This window comes from Triturus cristatus, chromosome 7 (assembly GCF_964204655.1).
Source record: "Triturus cristatus chromosome 7, aTriCri1.1, whole genome shotgun sequence".
NCBI lineage: Eukaryota > Metazoa > Chordata > Amphibia > Caudata > Salamandridae > Triturus > Triturus cristatus.
The window spans coordinates 574194909-574215250 of record NC_140590.1 but is presented as its reverse complement, the minus strand read 5'-3'; the positions used below and the strand labels follow the sequence as shown (position 1 = coordinate 574215250).

Below are 20342 nucleotides of genomic sequence, written 5' to 3'. Positions count from 1 at the left end.
AATCTCCTCAGCTACCCCAGCCCAGTCTTTAGGGACTCAAGCAACCCTGTCTTCTTGATCTTGTTGGAAGCAGACAGCCCCATGAGCCTCCACTGTACCGTATGATTAGCCACCCTGACTGGGACAGTTTAGCCAGGTCCAGTTCCATGGTTCCCTAGTTTTGGGTCAAAACAACTAGGCACAACAGACTTAGAACAATTTCGAAAAATCAAAACAATCTAATAAAAACAGTTTAGTCCAAATTCCAAATATTAAACTGAAAATTTTTATTCTAAGGCAATTTAGAGGATTTTTACAATCTTAATTCACTTTACTGAAAGGTGTAGTTTTTAAACACAAGTCCTCAACCACACCGCTGAGCACCACATGTTGGAAATTGGATTATCAGTAGGGGTAAATATGTATCTGCAGCTGGCATTAAGGCCACTAACACAGTTGAGGGCTCAGAATAGGTCTTAGACAATTATTCCCATGGTCAGCCCTTGGTAGCCTGGCTGCGAGCAGGCAGGCTTAACCTCAAAGACAGGTAAGTAAAGCATTTAAAAACACCAAATCAGTAAATAATTAAGACACGATGCACAATAAAAATCCCAAAACAATTTATTAAAATAGGACATTTTTGTATCATTAAATTGACACCAAAATGACAAAAATTCAATGTAGAGAAACCAGAGATATGAATTTTGAAAGACTTAGCATTATATTGCACATAGAAACCTATAGCGCCTACTGAAATATCTGGTCGCAATAGACCGGGTCAAAGTCAAAGATTCAGGCCGACTGCGATGGAGCCCGGGGCGGCTACCCTTCGCGGTAGGTCTCGGGGAAAGTTTTTACCTTGTGACTTGGAAACTTTTCTGGAGTTTTTCTTCCTGGGGTCTCCCGAAACTCTCAGCCAGTCCGGATTCAATGAGGGGTTGCCGTATTGCCTTGCGATGAGCTCCCGATCAAACTTATGAGAGTCAGACCACCGGAGCGTTTCAGCGGGACAAACCAGGAATCCAGGCCGACTCGCTGTTGAAGGCAGGTGGCTTGGCTCTCTCAGTTGCTCCCAGTCATCTTTTCTTCATTCGGACTTAGAATCTTTTACGGAGCTTTTTCTTGCGGGGTCCCTCGATGCTCTTCACCAGGCCAGATTCAGTGAGGTTTCGCCGGGCTCGGATTCCGCCTACTGCCTGTTAAATACTAGAAGTAGGACCTACGGAGCTTTTTAGCAGGACGAACCTGGATGGGAGTCCGGCTCGCGGTTGAGGGTCGCCGGCTTGGCTGGCCAGGTTGAGTCGGTCCACTTTTTCTCAAATTTGCTCCAAACTTATGGAACTTTTTCTGGAAGTTCCCCAAAAGGTCCCAAAGTGTCTCAAACTTACTCCAAGTGTCTGGAAGCTCCAAGATGGTCCTAGAAAGTTGAGGTCTACAGTTCCCACAATCCACTTGGACAAAACCTTTACAAATCCACTAGTAGTGCTCCAGGTTGAGGATTCTTGGTGGTGATGTTCCAGGTGAGCTCTGTTAACCTGTAGCTTGCAGGGAGTCCACTCTTTAGTCCTTTTACAGCAAGGTAGTCAACAGGGCTGTAGTTCTAGATGGTGCCGAAGGTGCAACCTTCATAGTGTAGGCCTTAGTGATTGCACATCAAACTCCTCAGCTTGCTGCAACCTTGCCAATTATGATCGCTGATACTGCCGGACCTGGGGAGCCTTTTCTGAGGGATATACTCGGCGGTGGGACTGCGAGGACCAGCCTGCATAGCGCGACCATCACCGCTGCAGCTGGGGCCTCTTCCCGCACACTTCTCCCATCAGCGCATTTAAAGACTCGTGGCCCCCGCTTCGCGGGAGCCGCTCACTGCAACCTTGCCAATTGTGATCGCTGATACTGCCGGACCTGGGGAGCCTTTTCTGAGGGATATACTCGGCGGTGGGACTGCGAGGACCAGCCTGCATAGCGCGACCATCACCGCTGCAGCTGGGGCCTCTTCCCGCACACTCCTCCCATCAGCGCATTTAAGAACTCGCGGCCCCCGCTTCCCGGGCGCCGCTAGCTGCAACCTTGCCAATTGTGATCGCTGATACTGCCGGACCTGGGGAGCCTTTTCTGAGGGATATACTCGGCGGTGGGACTGCGAGGACCAGCCTGCATAGCGCGACCATCACCGCTGCAGCTGGGGCCTCTTCCCGCACACTCCTACCATCAGCCCATCAGCGCATTTAAAGACTCGCGGCCCCCGCTTCGCGGGAGCCGCTCGCTGCAACCTTGCCAATTATGATCGCTGATACTGCCGGACCTGGGGAGCCTTTTCTGAGGGATATACTCGGCGGTGGGACTACGAGGACCAGCCTGCATAGCGCGACCATCACCGCTGCAGCTGGGGCCTCTTCCCGCACACTCCTCCCATCAGCCCATCAGCGCATTTAAAGACTCGCGGCCCTCGCTTCGCGGGCGCCGCTCGCTGCAACCTTGCCAATTGTGATCGCTGATACTGCCGGACCTGGGGAGCCTTTTCTGAGGGATATACTCGGCGGTGGGACTGCGAGGACCAGCCTGCACAGCGCGACCATCACCGCTGCAGCTGGGGCCTCTTCCCGCATACTCCTCCTCCTGTTGCCATCAGCATTCAAAAGACGACACGCCCATACGCGCTAGCGGAACGCGCGCGGGACATAGCTCGGGGCGAAGACCGGGCAAAGAGCGGGCCGTTTGAGGCCGTTCGAGAACGGACGAGATAGGGATTGGGCCCCTCCTCCTGGTCTTCGACTCCTCTTCTACATATTTCCCGTATCCAGTTTTGGACCATGGCCGCAAGAGAGACAAGGAGTAAGTCCACACTGGCGGCTGGGATGCCAAAAGGAACTTTGGATACTTATTTTGCTAAAGCTGGCTCTCTCCTTATCGACGAAATTTCTATTTTAGAAGGACGCATTTCACAAGAAATCGAGTGGGTAAGGAGATCCTCTCAGGGACCCCTCGCACACGCAACCACCCCCGAACAAAGCTTGGAATGTATATCATCAGATGCCGGGGCTAGGGCGATAAATGGCACGCTTGGTGCAGTTGATCTAAGTGGTTCCTTTACTCCCAATACTGATTGTGATTTTTCTGCCCCAGTAGAGATTAGTATATTACCTCTACCACTACCTAAGCCCCCCCCACCCCCACCTGCACCTAATGTGACCCTGTCTAATACGGATGGAATTACTCCCAGGGTTCATCAGTCTATGCAGCCAAAGCAGGGGGAGAGGGAGGGAGCTATCCCAAAAAGGAAAAGAAGGGAACAAAACAATGGAGGGAGAAAGTCCAAAATGCTAAGAATACCCCCTTGTGTGAGGCTAAGAAAAATGGCACAGCTAGCAAGGGGCCAAATTTGCCACCGCAAGCAAGGGTACCACCATCACATACGTCGGGGCAGACTCCCCTTGGTACAAATGCTATTTCGGGGGAGGAGGACATTACTCTCTCTGATATTCGCGCTCTTATGAGGATAATGCTTAATCCCGTGAAAGCGCGATTAGCAAAGATAGAAATTTGTCTAGTGAACATCGAAAAAGAAATTGGACATTTAGCAGATGCCGCCAAAAAAGACAGCCAATGTATGGGAGGAGGGCCCAGCCATAGTGGCAAGAAGACCACAATAGTGCCCCCAGTAAAGGAAAGGGGCCCTGCACCTAAGCCTACACACATTCAACATCTCATATCACAGGCTAATCCACCAGCTCCAACTTGCTCAGTAAATGTAAGCCCCCAGGAGAAGTCAGCTGCGCCTGCATACGGGGAACTGGGCATTGGTAACAAACATAGGTTAGTCAACCTGCCACCGGAGGCTAGTCCGTACACTGTCATTTTATCAGGTGTTCCCGAATTAAAACCATCCTCTCGGGAATCAGATGAAGCCCTAAAAAATAAGGTAATTAATTGGCTCTCCATTAATAGGCCCCTCCCTGAAGGAATACTGAGTGAGGAACTCATGGTGAGAAGAGTCCCATGGCTGGGTGGTACCAGGAAATCTATCCACGGAGACTGTGTCCTGGTTAATTTCAGGGACCCCATGACTGTCTCACATATATGTAGCTGGCCATATCGTGACAAGGGGACTTCTATTCAAGCGTTACCTTTATCATTCTTCTATCCACCCATAAGACACGGGTTGGAAGAGGAGGGTTGGGAACTTGTACACAGAAGAGGAGGGAGACGGGGTGCTAGAGAAAGAGGAAGCCCCCACCTTCCCAGATTACAGCGCTACGATCACTTTTCTACTCATAATAGGTTTAGTAACCTAGATATGGTAGATTGACTGAGTGAGACGGGGAGAGGGGAGGTCAGAGGTCATATGGGTGTTCTTGCCACCAAAATATGCCCAGCTATTCCTAGGGAGAAGGCCAACCTAGAGGAAAATACACCAATGGAGAGGTAGCTATAAGGCCTGCCTGCTCTCCATACATTGCAAGGGAGGCGATAGTGGCTAGCGATGGCAGCATAGACATCAATGCACCATTGGGGACGCACTTTAACATGGATACGCTCCCAAATTCACTAACTGAGAGCACCACCAGCCCTTCTTTGAAGATAGTATCTTGGAACGTGGCGGGCCTGGGCAATAAATTGAACTGCCCGGAATGGAGTTCCTTTATTGAGGTCAAAGACATATGCCTGCTCCAAGAAACCTGGGCGAGAGAAGAAGTCAATCATACTGGTTTTGCTGCATTTTCCATAAACGCAAAATGGGGGGGTAGGGGGCGACTCTCGGGAGGACTTGCAACTTGGGTGGCTAGTGATTTGGGATGCAGTGCCACTGTTCTCCCATTGAGCAAGGAGGATATACTTGTTGTTTTGTTGGAATGGCCAAATTCACATAGTCTTTTGCTTGTAAATGTCTATTCAAGACCAGTAAACATCGCGCAAGAGTCGCGAGCTTGCGGACGTCCTAAGGGAAATCCCGGAGGGTACTCCTTTTCTAATAGGTGGTGACCTAAACTGCCATTTCGAGCCGCTCCTGGCTTACTGGACGGTCTAGCTCAAGATGAGGACGCGGTGTGGTCTGTACCTCCATTGGAATCACAGGGCCCAAGAGCTTGGACGCCCTGGCTGTACAAATCACATCCTTAACCCTGAAATATGGCCTTCGGGCATGTAATGGACGGATAAAATCTGACATCCCTCCAAAATACTCATATAATAGAGTGGGTAGGGAATCAAGACTTGATTACATCCTAGTCCCATTGGCGTTGTGGTCACTTATCAGAGACTTCCGGGTGATCCCAAGGGTCGATAGTGACCACAATGCACTGGAACGGGACCACCCTGGTCTTGAAGCTAGGAGGGAACAGATGGAGACACCTGAGGTGGGATATGGCCTCACGAATAACAGAAGAGTGAAGTGGGAGAAATTAGCCTCTAACCCAGAGAAGATAGCCAGGCTGTATGCCCGGGTTATCCCCTCACTCGAAAAGGCCTATGCATTAATGGAGCTAGCCAGTACCCAGGACACATATATATTGTGGGGGCTGTTGCATGAGGACCTCATTAAAGCGGTGTCCGAAATCCTTTTCTCCACCCCAAAAAGGGCTAAAGGACGTACTGTTTGTCCTCTCTGGTACAACACCACATGCCGCAAGGCAAAAACTGATCTCCTGGCTTCAATAAAGGATGGGAAGGGGAGTGTGGAGATCAGGACCAGGAGAACGGCATACAAGCGCCTGATTGGTCATGCAAAAAGCGAATGGGAGCATGAAAAATGGGTAAAACTCACCGCCTCCCTAGCATGTGGAGATTCTCGTTAATTTTGGCGCCATGTGAAAACCGGGTCTGAGGAGTTGGCCCCTGCAATAGAGCCCAATATTTCAGCTAAGGCTTGGCAAGACCACTTCCAGTCCCTATATAGTGTAACTGATAGAGCACAGATTAATACTATTCAGCTTGTCAGTGACTCCCCGAAAGCGGTTCCATTTACATTATCGGAGGTCCGAGAGGCTATTGGACGGCTGGCATCAGGCAAGGCACCCGGTCTAGATGGCCTGCCTGGTGATCTATTTAAACATGAACCGGACGTTTGGGCACCTTACCTACTAACATTGTTTAATTCCGTTTTGGGGGGTATGGAGGTGCCAGGTACTTGGCTGGGTGCAGAGATTGTCCCAATATTTAAAAAGGGATCGCCCCTGCTCCCAGCCAACTACAGACCTATCAGTCTTATCGATGTTCCTCAAAAGATTTTCAGTAGACTGATACTAAACCGCCTCCAGAACTGGATTAAAGAATGTGCTATTATGAGCCCTTACCAAGCAGGGTTCAGAGAGGGTGTTTTGACTACAGATCAGATTTTTCGACTGAACCTCTTATACTGGAAGACCGCGTTAATTGAGGGCGGCACCTTGTACACGGTCTTTGTGGACTTGCGAGCGGCCTTTGATCTAGTGTCAAGGGACAAACTATGGACTGTTTTAATGGAGCTAGGGGTTCCTGCTGACATTCTATTAATCCTGAGGAGATTACATCAGGGGAATTTTGCTAAGGTCAGGTGCGGTAGAAGGGGAGTTCTTTCGGATAGTTTCCCCGTTGACGCGGGGGTCAGACAGGGTTGTGTGCTTGCACCGACCCTGTTCTGCCTCTTTGTCCATGGGGTTATAAACCATCTTATCGGGTTGAGCAACACTGATGCCCCCAAGCTAAATGGCAGCAGGGTACCTGCTATTATGTTTGCAGATGACAACCTGCTGCTCTCTAAATCCCCCATGGGCATACAACGGTTGTTGGATGGGTTTTCGAACTTCTGTGAAAAGCGTGGATTGGAAATCAACGCTTCTAAAACTAAGTACATGATCCTCAACCTGCCCTCTTCAACTCGCCCAAATCCCATGATAGGGTCCGTTAGATTAGAGAGGGTCACTACGTTTGATTATTTGGGGCTAACAATCAATCAAACTATGACATGGGATTCGCACCGAACCAAGGCAAATTTGAAACTGGTTCAGTTAACGGGTGGCATATGCAAGATGATAAGTAGGTCGACCTACAAGCCATTTGGTCCCCCCCTCCAAATTTATAAAATACAGGCTAGAGGGGCCGCGACCTACGGGGGAGAAATATGGGGGCATATAGCTGCTCAGAAATTGCAAATTTCGGAGAACAACTTTATAAGGCAACTGGCAGCATTACCGCCTAGTACCCCACTCCTCCCACTGAGACTAGACCTGGGCCTAAGACCTATTTCGGAGGAGTTGGGACTTAAACCCCTTACTTTTTGGCGCATAATCTGGAGCACGCCGGAATTAGCTAATTATAGAGCTGAGCTCGCAGAGATCTTGCGCCTACCCAAAGCGGTACAAATCCCATGGTTAAACTACATTAAGCAAACATTTGAAATGTTAGGAAGACCAGAATTGTGGGTTAATCCAGGAAACGCATGTTGCAAGATCTCACGCAAATCTATTGCAAAGGTTTATTATGAGCACAAGCTACGTGTCTCAATTGAGAGTACACGTGAGGGGTCCTTGGATTCAAAGATTCATATCACCTAGAGCCCGTCTTTGATGATCTAGGCCCTCCAAATACTAGGAAGTTATACATGCAGTGGCGATACGGCACCCTTCCCCTCAGGGAATACACCGCTCACTGGACCAAACCCCAGCTTCCGGCGCATTGCCCAGCATGTGCACATCCGCGAGAGAATGATCTGCACATTATATTTTTCTGTCTAGTCTACCAAAGAGCTAGGAACTATTGGCTTGTCCCTCTCCTTAAAAATCTTGGTTTTAGGCACTATCTTCCAGCTTATAGAATTTTAAAGACAGATTTATCTGCCCAAATTGTGTTCGCAGTCGCAAAATTCCTAACAGCAATGTGGCGTATCCGCAATCGTTGTATCAAGACGAATATGGTTTTATGAATATCTTCGATGATTTTAACCAAATTGTTTTCTGATTGTTTTTAACTCTTTCAGTGCAACCTTCTTATTGTGTAATGTATAATTGTATAATTGTTGCATTCTTTTATGGTCTAAATGGACCGAAATAAAGATAATGATGATGATGATGATTGCACATCAAACTCCTCAGCATAGCCCTTCTTGCCCTCTTAGGTTTCAAGCAGCAGATCTGAGCGGCTCTGTCCCTCTCAGATACTTATTCCAAGTTCTATGGGTCAAGCAGGAGGGCACTCCTGTCCAATGGGGGGCAGGGTACCACTCCAAGCTATGACCACATCCTTCAAAGTGTGGAATTATTTTGTCCCAGAGTGTACCAATTCATCCAAATTCATCATGGTTGATTTTACAGCAGGGAGAGAAGAGCTGGCTAAACACAGCCCTAGGATGGCTAATCTCCATAGTCTCTACCCCTGGCATCTGCTCATTCCTTCCTTAAGCCTAGCACCTGGCTGGGTTCAAAAGAGTAGAGTTGTAAATAACACTGGTGTCTTCCCCTTCTCTTGAAGTCCATTGTTTATGACTCCTCCCCCTGTTCTAGCATTCCTGTGTAACAGAATACTGCCCACCCAGCACAGCTGGTTAACCTCAGGGGCTCTTTATCACCTCTTCAAAGGAGCTTGGCTAATCCACTTAACTCTGACTAATCAGGACAGACCACTGGATGGCTGAATCGGGGCTTGCAGACCAGAAAGTCTTATAACTTCTTGTCTGTACATTTTAGGAGAATTTCAACAATATCATATTGTTGGATTTATCAATACTATTCTGGGAAATCTTTGAATGCTATTTTTATCATACTCCTAGCGGGATTTATTAGTTAATAACTTCTTGCCATGTTGACCTATGTGACAGGCGATTTGTAATGGGAAAAATGCAATTTTTCCAGCATCCGGGCTAATGCAAACAGTACTCTGCCTATATCTACAGGACCCCCCACCCCTGGAACACCTGGGGGAGACTTTAGGGGTTCTGAATCTGTAAAAATATTGCAGATCCTCCCTCCACAGTGCTCCTAGCACCAAATTCGATTTTCGGCAGCACTTTAGCACAATGTGGGGAGTGGAATTTGCAATTTCACTTCACCGAGGGCATATAAAACTCATTTTATTAAGGTCTGCCTTATAAATACCTGACTCCCTACCCTTGGAACACCTATGGAAGACGCTGGGGGTTACTAATATGCCCAAACATTGTAGGGTATCCATTTGTAAGTGCCCCTACTACCCAAGTCGAGTTTGAGCACAATTTACTTTTTAAAGACAGTCCTGCAACACAGGGCTGCTTTTAAACTGACCTCGGGCATCAGCAATGCACACATGCAAGTGCAGAAAGGGCTGCTGGCCTCTAAACTGCCATTACCTATTACATACTAGGGACTTAGAGGTAGTTTTAATCAGCCTGCCCCATTATGTACTAGGGTCTTATAGGGTAGGTCAAGCCAATCACAGGGGTACCCTAATCCATAGTGTACCCTAGTGTATGTAGGTGTTTTCACTGCATTCTAAGTGTCTCTTTCAGCTTAGCACTGGGCCTGGGCCTGGTTAGGCAGAGCCCAGGGTCGTCAGAGTCAGTTAGTACCAGTCAGCAAAAAGTTGGGGGGGGTGCCCAGGGCACAGGATGGCTTTGCAACAACCACCCACACCCTGAACTCACCCAGACACCTGGAGGCCACTCATACAACATACAAGAGTCACTCATACAAATTACAAGAGTCATACGTTGCAAGAAAATAAAACTATAGAAACACATTTGGAAAAAGCAAATACTCTTAGGTAATGAAGGATGAAATGAAGATGAAGGTGAAATGTAAACAAGGACTGCTTTGCTGAAGTGGATTACATTAGGGTAACGATTGGGAAATTGATCAACGTTTTTGACATTAAATTTGAGGGCATGAATATAGGGCCACTTGAGGACCCATTTCAAAGCTCTTTTTAGGACTTGCTCCACTTGAAGCAGTGGAAGGGTGATACATTTAAGGAGCTGCACAGCCTAATGAGATTGTACAGGGCAGCATTGATATTAGAGGGGCAGTGCTAATGATGAAGAGGAATGGAATTTGATGGGACACGCAGAGTGATGACAGTGTCATCAGACTTAAGTAAGCATTGGTGTTAAATTAAAAATCCACATTTGTAAAGCGCGAACAATCACCCGTAAGGGTCTCTAGGCGCTGGGGGCCGCCGGGAAGATTAAGCAAGCTATTGCCCAGAGTCACATGGTGCTGGGCTAACCTGCTGCCGGCGCTGGGGATCAAACCGTGATCCCCAGATTCCGGAGTAAGTCGCACTGGCCGCGGCGCCACACCCATCTGTTGAGATGTTGGCGAAGGGTATCACCTAAGGTTTCAGGAAAGGGCTCTTTTTCCTTTCTGCTCCAATAGCCTTGGTTTCATATAGTCCAAAGACAAACCCATCTGCTGCTTGCCAAAACTGAGAGCTTTAGGCTAGTCTTTGCTGAAACACGAAGACAAAGATGCAGGTCTCGAGTAACTGCTAGTGTCACAGTAAGTGGTAATGCTGAAGGACTTTGCATTGAAGGGCCAGGGACTTGTCAGAGTAAGTAACTGACTCCTTTCGGACTGCATACAGAGGGCCTTTCGTTGCAGTTTGCAAAACAAGTTAAACTGGAATTGCTTTAACCCCAGGGTGGTTTCCTTATACGTGTGTCACTGTCACTGTGAGGTGTCAATCTTGCAAGATCTTTTAAATGTACTGTTTTAAGAGCCACATTACATAAAGAGTTTCAACGTTTCTGCAGTTGGAATTCATAAAGATGGGTTATAGGCTGCTCTTGTAACGACGTTCATCAGTGTCAGGTTCAGGCTTGGATTTGTGGTGACCATAAACTAATTAAACCAGTCCTGCCCAGTGCCACACATGTTACATTAGGGTAAAGCAATTTAAGTTAAGTTCCCGCAAACAAGATGAAGAAACAGCTAAGCGGGATATCTCTAATTCCCTGGCTTGTTGTTTATGGCTCTACTCTTTTTTTAATTAGCTATCAGACAGACCTAGTGGCAGTCAGCTCTGTTGGTGAAAACAGCTGTCCCATGGGTAAGCTCACATAAGCACCTGAGAAGGCCTGAGAATGTTCCAGAACTATGTGGCAGTTGTAGCTGCTGAGTATTGGGGCCAAGTAGATCGGAAGTCTTAACACGTGCTGACTGTAGTGAGTGAGTGGCTAAATAAATCCAATACTGATGTTTGCGATTTTGATTTAAGTATATTAAAAAAATTTAACCTATGGGAAATTCCTCCCCTTGCAGGTGGGAAATCCTATTGAATAAGAAACACTATTTATATTTTTGAAGGGTTAGTGTTTTGCAAGTGAGGCAGTGGTTGCCAAGTGACCTTCTCTTATGTGATTTACACTTTCTGCCAGTTCTGACTTTGCAATCCGATTGATTACCTATTAATTGTGTCAGTTGGCTACATTAAATGCTGGTTTAAAACATCGTCACTGCATGAATTACATGCCTTATTAGTGTCAATGAATTTAAACATGTTTCAAAACAGCCTTGTGAATTGCATTAATGTTCAGGAGCTGGTATATCCCACACTACAGTAAATACATTTTGGCCCATCATAGGCATATCAACATGACTTAGCTAGGTTGCACTATATGTGTACAGGGTGGTGCTAGGGACATACACTCACTAAATGGACAAAACAGCTTGATTAGACTCGCTATCAAATAACACTCAAAGTGTCACACATAATTCAATCAGATGTCACACAAACACATTGACAACACAGAAATGTCACACTTAAGAAATCAGAAAACTTGGCAGCTATGCATTGCTTGATTTTGCTCAGGCAAAAGTGTCATTCATAGTCGTTGAATGTCCCTCATAATTACACTGAAATTATAAAAATGTCACGCATAAGCAATCTGAAACCTTGGCAGCTAAAGGTCAAACTGTGGACTGATCATAAAAATCGGCAATTATTAACATTTGGACTAGATTGTAGAGTGCACAGATGCCCATTTAGCACTATAAGTATTTCGAATAGAAATTAGCATTGTGATTCAAATGTTTCCTGAAGGAGGTTTTTGCATACATTGATGGTTGCAACTTTAAGCTGTTTTTAGGCTGGTACTGGTCTGCGCTGGGATGAATTTGGGCTACAACTTGGAAAGCTTTGGGCTTGGGACCAGTGTTGCCAGACAAATTGGCGGTATTATTCCCATTTGTGCCGGACCTGTTTTTTGGGCTCATATATGCCCTTTGTGCTCATTTGTTTAGGCTGGGGCGACGCCCAGTTATAGAAACGATATTTAATGTCTGCATTGCGTCAGCAGTGCACTCGCTTGTGCATTAATTAGGATGGACTGGAGTCCAGGCTCACACTGTTCCCAAAGCAGAGCAAAGGAAACTCTATGCACATATTACTCTTCACCCCCCACCCCTTTAGACTTCCTGTCTAATGCAGGAGAGTGTATTGTTATTCCAAGTCTCCAACGCTCACTTTTACAAGACCGTCACCAACAACGTATTAGAAACAGGACTTCTAGCTGGCCCCTGACCCTGAATGACCTGGACGAGAACGGGCCATGCTTGGGACAATATTAGGTTATGAAAAAAAGAGGTTAGGTTAAAGTCCAGTTGGTTACTTGTCGACCCTTATAGTTACCCGCTTTGCATATTTTTTAATGGAACAATATCCGTTCAGGCCAGGTTTGTTTTCATTCTCATATTTTGTTCTGTTGTCTGTCTGTCCAGTCTCCCTAGGGCACTCTTTCCTTCTCTCTCTGTCTGTCTCGATCACTTTAACTAGTTTTACCCTGGTTCCCACTCGCATGCCCCCCCCCCCCTTATAGAGTACCAAGAAGCACTAACTCTCCCCACTGCTTTAATGTTCTGCCTTCCTTTGTGATGAGTGAGGAATTTACAAGCACAGCTAGCTGCACAATAAGAGGTGGGGGCGGTAGTGAAATGTTAAGCCGCATGCTGCGTGTCCAAATTGTCTTATTCTAAGCAAATATTTGAATTGTAAGTTGGGGTTTGTTAGAGGTGGGCGAGCCAAAAAAATAACAGGGAGAGCAGAACCAATGGTCCATGCACGAGCTGGGTCCGGAATTTGTTTGCCATGTATGTGACAAACATCGCATAAAAGATGATAAAGCATCTTCCAAATTCAAACGTTTAATTTCTTAATGTGGAAATTTTGACCGTAATATGTTTTTAAACATGAACTTAGAGCCTTATCCCTCTCCCCTCCCACCACGACCCTGGTGACAGTGCCATTATTGAGCTAAGAGACAGGTCATTAGTCATGTGCACCCTGTATGTGGTACACATTCTTAAAGATAGTGCAACATTACGATCACTTTAAATCAGACATAGTATGCTTTTGTACAGCTAATATTTTGAACTTTACTTATTTAAAGGTGATTTCATATGTGTTAATGAAGTAAAAAGATGATCAGCTTAATGGAGTAAAATGAAGATCAGTGAATAAAATATTTGCTAAAGATCACAAAATTAGGTTTAGTGGGAAGCCGGGTTTAATCCCTGGTTTTCTTGTTTCACTTTGTACAAATCAGTCACTAAATGGTTATCTATTTGTCTCTCGCATCTACCTCAAATGTTAATGCTTCGATTTTAACTCTTTGGCCACCAGGGTAGAGCATGTGTGGTAGAAAGAAGCCACATAAAAGTTTGGCTCATTTTAGGCTTGAGGTTACACTAGGACCTCAAACCGAGCCAGATCAAGGCATCTGGCTTGAGATTTCAGTGGCTAGCACACCTCCATGGCACATGAGAGAACCTTCTAACATGCCAGTCTAGATTATGGTTTTCAGGACATTATCTGTGCCCATTTGAGAAATTGCTGTTCTAAGACAAAAATTATAGCTATAACTACTGATAGAAATGGGATTTCTGGTTGGTTAGGGCTTGCGCCTAAGCCAGTCAGAAACCACCACTCTATTCAGGGCAAGGGAGTTACACACTGAAGATAACCCCTGCCCACCCCCTTGATAGCTTGGCACGAGCAGTCAGGCGTATCCCAGAGGCAATGTGTAAAGCGTTTGTGCAACACACACACAGCAGCAACACACTAGGCACACCACAAAAGGAACTCCACACAAGGTTATATATAAAAATAGCCTTTGTATTATCCACAACACATTGGAATAATAATCACACAATATACACTGTGTCAACTGACACTAGGCAATATTTACAGGGGATTATATACACATGACGGGGCCAATTGGGCCACTGTCAGAGCCATCTCAAAATACAAATAGTAAATGTAGACACAACCAGTAATTACTGGCAAAACACTGTATTCAGCATTATATCCTGCAACATAAATCACATTATGCAATCAGCATCACATTAGGCGTAAAACACATTATGCGCCAACCTCATAAGCCTAAACACATTAGGTAATAAACCTCACTAACATAAACCCAGTATGCAATAACCTCATAATCATAAATCACATTAGAGGCATAAATCAGGATGCCTAAATCACATTAGGGCCTGGCGCCCTATCAGCCTACAACTGATCCCCAGGCCAACTTGCCTTCTCTAGGGGCTCAAATGCCCTATGTCCAAAATATCAGGGCTTGGGCTGCCAATGCAGCAACATTAACAGTGCGCAATTGCGCTAGCCTAAACGTTGTAGCTGCTGCTAATTGTGGTGCAAGAAAACAATGTCCACAAGGAACTTGTTACATGTACCACATTATCAATATAGAGAAACAAATACTCTCATCTGGTTGAATCAGAACAGAATTTTTCAAATATGTTGAGGTCTTTAATCAAAACAACTGATGGCAAAAATCAATTACCATAAATAATTTATACATTAATATTAAAGAAGCCCAGACAATGTTATTTACTTCAACCGAAGCAAATATAGTTTTATTTCATATATTTAAAAAGGAAAGAAAATCTTATCACAGTAACTTTTTTATGATACTACTACAAGCACCATATAGTGAAAAAGTGAAACAGTGAGTCCCAGTGCAGTGATTGTGACCTAAGAAGTGAAATTGAAACAGAAGGTCATTAAAACAACAACGAGGGGCTTCCAGTAATACGATGAATCTTTCTTGCCCTCTCTTTGTCAATGTCGACGACGTTTCGACCCGCTCTTGATATGGGGTCTCTTCAGGACAGCTTATCTAGGGACTAATGTAAGGGGGAAGGTCAGTGCATGTAGTGATTTTTATATAATATTAATACTATGCTCCAGATTTCTGAGTAGCTTACCTATCAATTATTCTTGTATATCCACAATAGAGATTGCGGAATCACTGGACAAGGCAGGGCTAGGAATGACACTTGGCCATGTTCATATGGGCCTATATGGAAAACAGGGCCAAAGATAACATATTGCCATCATAATACATGTACAATATACAACTCCGATTAGGGAGGTGATGAGTTAAAATATAAACTGATTAATGTCTATCTAGGGTACGCATATAGAATGGTTTAACACGTAAGAGAAAGAAATTAATTATTGTCTCATCAGAAGTATACCAGGACGGACAACTACTCAAAGGGACCGTGTCGTTCTGAACAATACACGTCATCACGTAGATATAGGCATATACCTCCGGAGGGAGTGCAACTTAATTATGCGTATTGCAAATGGATATCACAATGAGGATAATGTCATGACGGCATCCATAATGGACATTACTCATTAAGGCCCGCTAACTGCTGACACTGACGGTAAATAGAAATAAGATAAAGGAAAAAGAACAACTTACTAAAGCAATAAAGCGTATGACCTCAGATTCAATCTGGCAGCGTATGGGTAGAAGCACTGTAATCAAGAACATAGGAATTACTCACGGCTCAATGCCGAAGCCCCTGTACTCAACAGCACACAAGGGGGGGGGGGGGGGGGGGAAAGGAGCATTATCGTAAAACGCTACTTACGTTTTAGCGCTTCACTTCACAGATGTCGGATAAACCAAGGATGTGTGCCAGGGTCCTAAATCAATTGTCGGACGACCTGGTACTCAATACGGGTTCAGTAAGGCTGCAGGGCTGACGGCAACCCGGAAGTGTATTAAAGGACGGTAACATCAACATCTCACATGCGCAAAGGGAGCCTGCAACAAGGATTATCGGCGGCCATTTTTGAATGGCAATTTAACCATTACTGGTAATGAACAATTTGAAAGTATTTTACCGCATGGCGGACATAAGCAATGTACTTCGAATCACCTGATTTAGATAACAATTAATTACAATAAATATCACAAATGTAACAATTATCACTATTGTGAAGGATATACCCAGAGTATATGTGAGCACATTCAACAATTTTACCATAATTACGCATTGAAATTTTAATACACCAATAAAGATCACAAAACAGTTCTATATGAAAAATGAAAGAATCTTTATTAATACAACATTTTAAAAAAAAACAAGTGCCAATATATACAGTGATCATTATTTCGAATTAATGCTAAGTATCTTATGCTTACAGCCTAAATCAATAAACTCAGTCTATTGCCTTATTTCTAATGAGAACGCATATGTACTGGTAGACAGTAAAGGTATATCTCATTGAGCAGAGCCCAACTCAATTATTTTATATATGCATCAATACAGACTGATGAACCTGCGCCATTCCTCTAGGCTATGTGGATTGACATTTATCGATCCATTTGCATTCTAACGATTGTAGAAGCAAGGAGATGTCACCACCTCTGGCAGGCAACCTAGCTTTTTCTATCACCTGCCATTTATAGTGACCTGTAACTGGAGGAAGGGACCAAAGGTCATGGATAGTAGTTTTAGTTTTAAGGACACTCGTATCAGAATGTGGGCCAGTGTCTTTTGATAGAAATTGCCCATAAGACTCCGACGTAACTGTACTGAAAAGGCAGACTTCTTTCGAGAGTCTAATATATTGAGTGCCAGACTACGTGAAAGGGGTTATCCAAAAAGATTGGTAAAAACTTTGATGAAACGAGCATGGTTTAGCCCCCGTGAAATTCTTTTGGAAAAAACTGTCAGACCAACCACTACTCAAACTGTCTGTGTAACCACTTTTGCCCACTGAGTACACAAGTCCAAAAGACTATCAAAAGACACTGGCCCACACTCAATACCCTTAACATCTGTCAGGAATTACCATTGTTCTCCTTTAAAAAGGGCAAAAATATAAGAGACCATTTGGCTCATTCTGAAACGAGTGTCCTTAAAACTAAAACTACTATCCATGACCTTTGGTCCCTTCCTCCAGTTATAGGTCACTATAAATGCGGCAGTTGTGTCGCCTGTAAGTTTACCATGGAAACTAAATCTTTTTCCCCATGGTAATATAAATCTTACCCTACGTGATTTTTCTAACTGTTCAACATCTAATGTTATCTACTGCATTTGGTGTCCGTGTGGCCTGATTTACATTGGACAGACCACTCAGCCAGTAAAAGCACGTATCTGCCAGCATCGGAGCAGAATACGGTGTTTCACACACAATGCCCCTCTGGTTGACAACTACAAAGAGAAAGCACATTCAGCAGACGACATAAAATGGCAGGTGATAGAAAAAGCTAGGTTGCCTGCCAGAGGTGGTGACATCTCCTTGCTTCTACAATCGTTAGAATGCAAATGGATCGATAAATGTCAATCCACACACAAAGGACTGAATAGCCTAGAGGAATGGTGCAGGTTTATCAGTCTGTATTGATGCATATATATAAAATAATTGAGTAGGGCTCTGCTCAATGAGATATACCTTTACTGTCTACCAGTACATATGCGTTCTCATTAGAAATAATGCAATAGACTGAGTTTATTGATTTAGGTTGGAAGCATAAGATACTTAGCATTAATTCTAAATAATGATCACTGTATATAGTGGCACTTTTTTTTTTTAATTTTGTATTAAGAAAGATTCTTTCATTTTTCATATATAACTGTTTTGTGATCTTTTATTGGTGTATTAAAATTCCAATGCGTAATTATGGTAAAATTGTTGAATGGGCTCACATATACTCTGGGTATATCCTTCACAATAGTGATAATTGTTACTTTTGTGATATTTATTGTAATTAATTGTTATCTAAATCAGGTGATTCGAAGTACATTGCTTGTGTCCGCCATGCGGTAAAATACTTTCAAATTGTTCATTACCAGTAATGGTTAAATTGCCATTCAAGATGGCCACCAATAATCCTTCTTGCCGGCTCCCTTTGCACATGTGAGATGTTGATGTTACCGCTCTTTAATACACTTCCGGGTTGCCGTCAGCCCTGCAGCCTTACTGAACCCGTATTGAGTACCAGGTCGTCCGACAATTGATTTAGGACCCCGACACACATCCTTGTGTGCTGTTGAGTACAGTGGCTTCGGCTATGAGCCGTGAGTAATTCCTATGTTCTTGATTACAGTGCTTCTACCCATACGCTGCCAGATTGAATCTGAGGTCATACGCTTATTAATCGCTTTAGTAAGTGCTTCTTTTTCCTTTATCTTATTTCTATTTACCGTCAGTGTCAGCAGTTAGCGGGCCTTAATGAGTAATGTCCATTATGGATGCCGTCACGACATTATCCTCATTGTGATATCCATTTGCAATACGCATAATTAAGTTGCACTCCCTCCGGAGGTATATGCCTATATCTACTTGATGACGTGTATTGTTCAGAACGACACGGTCCCTTTGAGTAGTTGTCCGTCCTGGTATACTTCTGATGAGACAATAATTAATTTCTTTCTCTTACGTGTTAAACCATTCTATATGCGTACCCTAGATAGACTTTAATCAGTTTATATTTTAACTCATCACCTCCCTAATCGGAGTTGTATATTGTACGTGTATTATGATGGCAATATGTTATCTTTGGCCCTGTTTGCCATATAGGCCCATATGAACATGGCCAAGTGTCATTCGTAGCCCTGCCTTGTCCAGTGATTCCGTAACCTCTATTGTGGATATACAAGAATAATTGATGGGTAAGCTACTCAGAAATCTGGAGCATAGTATTAATATTATATAAAAATCACTACATGCACTGACCCTCCCCTTACATTAGTCCCTAGATAAGCTGTCCTGAAGAGACCCCATATCAAGAGCGGGTCGAAACGTCGTCGACATTGACAAAGAGAGGGCAAGAAAGATTCATCGTATTACTGGAAGCCCCTCGTTGTTGTTTTAATGACCTTCTGTTTCAATTTCACTTAAATTTCACTTCTTAGGTCACAATCACTGCACTGGGACTCACTGTTTCACTTTTTCACTATATGGTGCTTGTAGTAGTATCAAAAAAGGCACTGAGATAAGATTTTCTTTCCTTTTTAAATATATGAAATAAAACTATATTTGCTTCGGCTGAAGTAAATAACATTGTCTGGGCTTCTTTAATATTAATGTATAAATTATTTATGTAAATTGATTTTTGCCATCAGTTGTTTTGATTTATGACCTCAACATATTTGGAAAATTCTGTTCTTATTCAACCAGATAAGAGTATTTGTTTCTCTATATTGATAATGTGGTACATGTAATAAGTTCCTTGTGGACATTGTTTTCTTGCTTTTCGCAAACACCCAGTTCACAAGGACATATGGGTCGCTCTTGTGTTTTGAAATATAAATATGCTAATTGTGGTGCAGCTGTGAAGATACTGTGGGCCCTGGCACTCACTGTGCCCTCTGGGCCTCCACTGGGGCCCTGCCAGCAAATGTGCCCCATCGTTGCAGTTGCCCACTACGGCGGCGAAACTGAGGGAATAAAGAATCAGGCACTGGCGCTTCGGTGCCCTCAGGAGTCCAAACTGGGACTCTACAACAAAAATGCGGCCAACGTTGCAGCTGCCCGCTACGGCGGTGCAGCTGTGAATAAACAAAGAGGCCTTGCCCCCAACGTTGGAGCGGCCCGCTCTCCTGCGAGTCCGTTCAGAAACTAGGAGCTTACAATGTGCCAACATGAAGCCCCACTCACCGGGCTCTCAGGGACTCTGTGGCGTAGACCGGTCGCCACTCACCAACACTGCCCACTGGGGCTGCTCGGGGACTTCGGAATGGAGCCTGCGAGGCTCCGGTCCCCTTCTGAACTTCTCCCTTGCTGGGGAGGCTTCGTCTAGCCTCACTTCGCCCAGTCCCCCTTCCTGGGACCGAGACTGCGACGGGGAACCCGCAAGGCTCCAGACGGCTTCTGCGGTGGGCTGGACTTCCTCTCGCTGCTCCGCCGGATCGCTCCTAAGCCCCGCCCATAGTCAGGCGAACTCTGCCTGGCTTCCAGGTCGGTGGCTTTTCTCGATCGGGCCGCGGCGGTGATTTCCTCGGCAGTGAAATGCTGGGGGGAGGGGGGGGGGGGGGCTCCCGCTTTGAATAAAAAACAATTGTGAGGTGGGCACCCACCAAATTAGGTGCATAACGCGGGGTGGGCACCTGCCCAAAAATATTCATAAAGCGGGGTAGGCTCCTGCTCGG

The 20342-nt window shown here is 44.8% G+C and overlaps 1 protein-coding gene across 13 annotated transcripts in view; it reads right to left on the bottom strand.

Moving 5' to 3' along the window:
* SPATA20 (spermatogenesis associated 20) overlaps nucleotides 1–20342 on the bottom strand; it is a 2191885-nt gene that overhangs the window by 1038988 nt on the left and 1132555 nt on the right. The window lies entirely within an intron of this gene.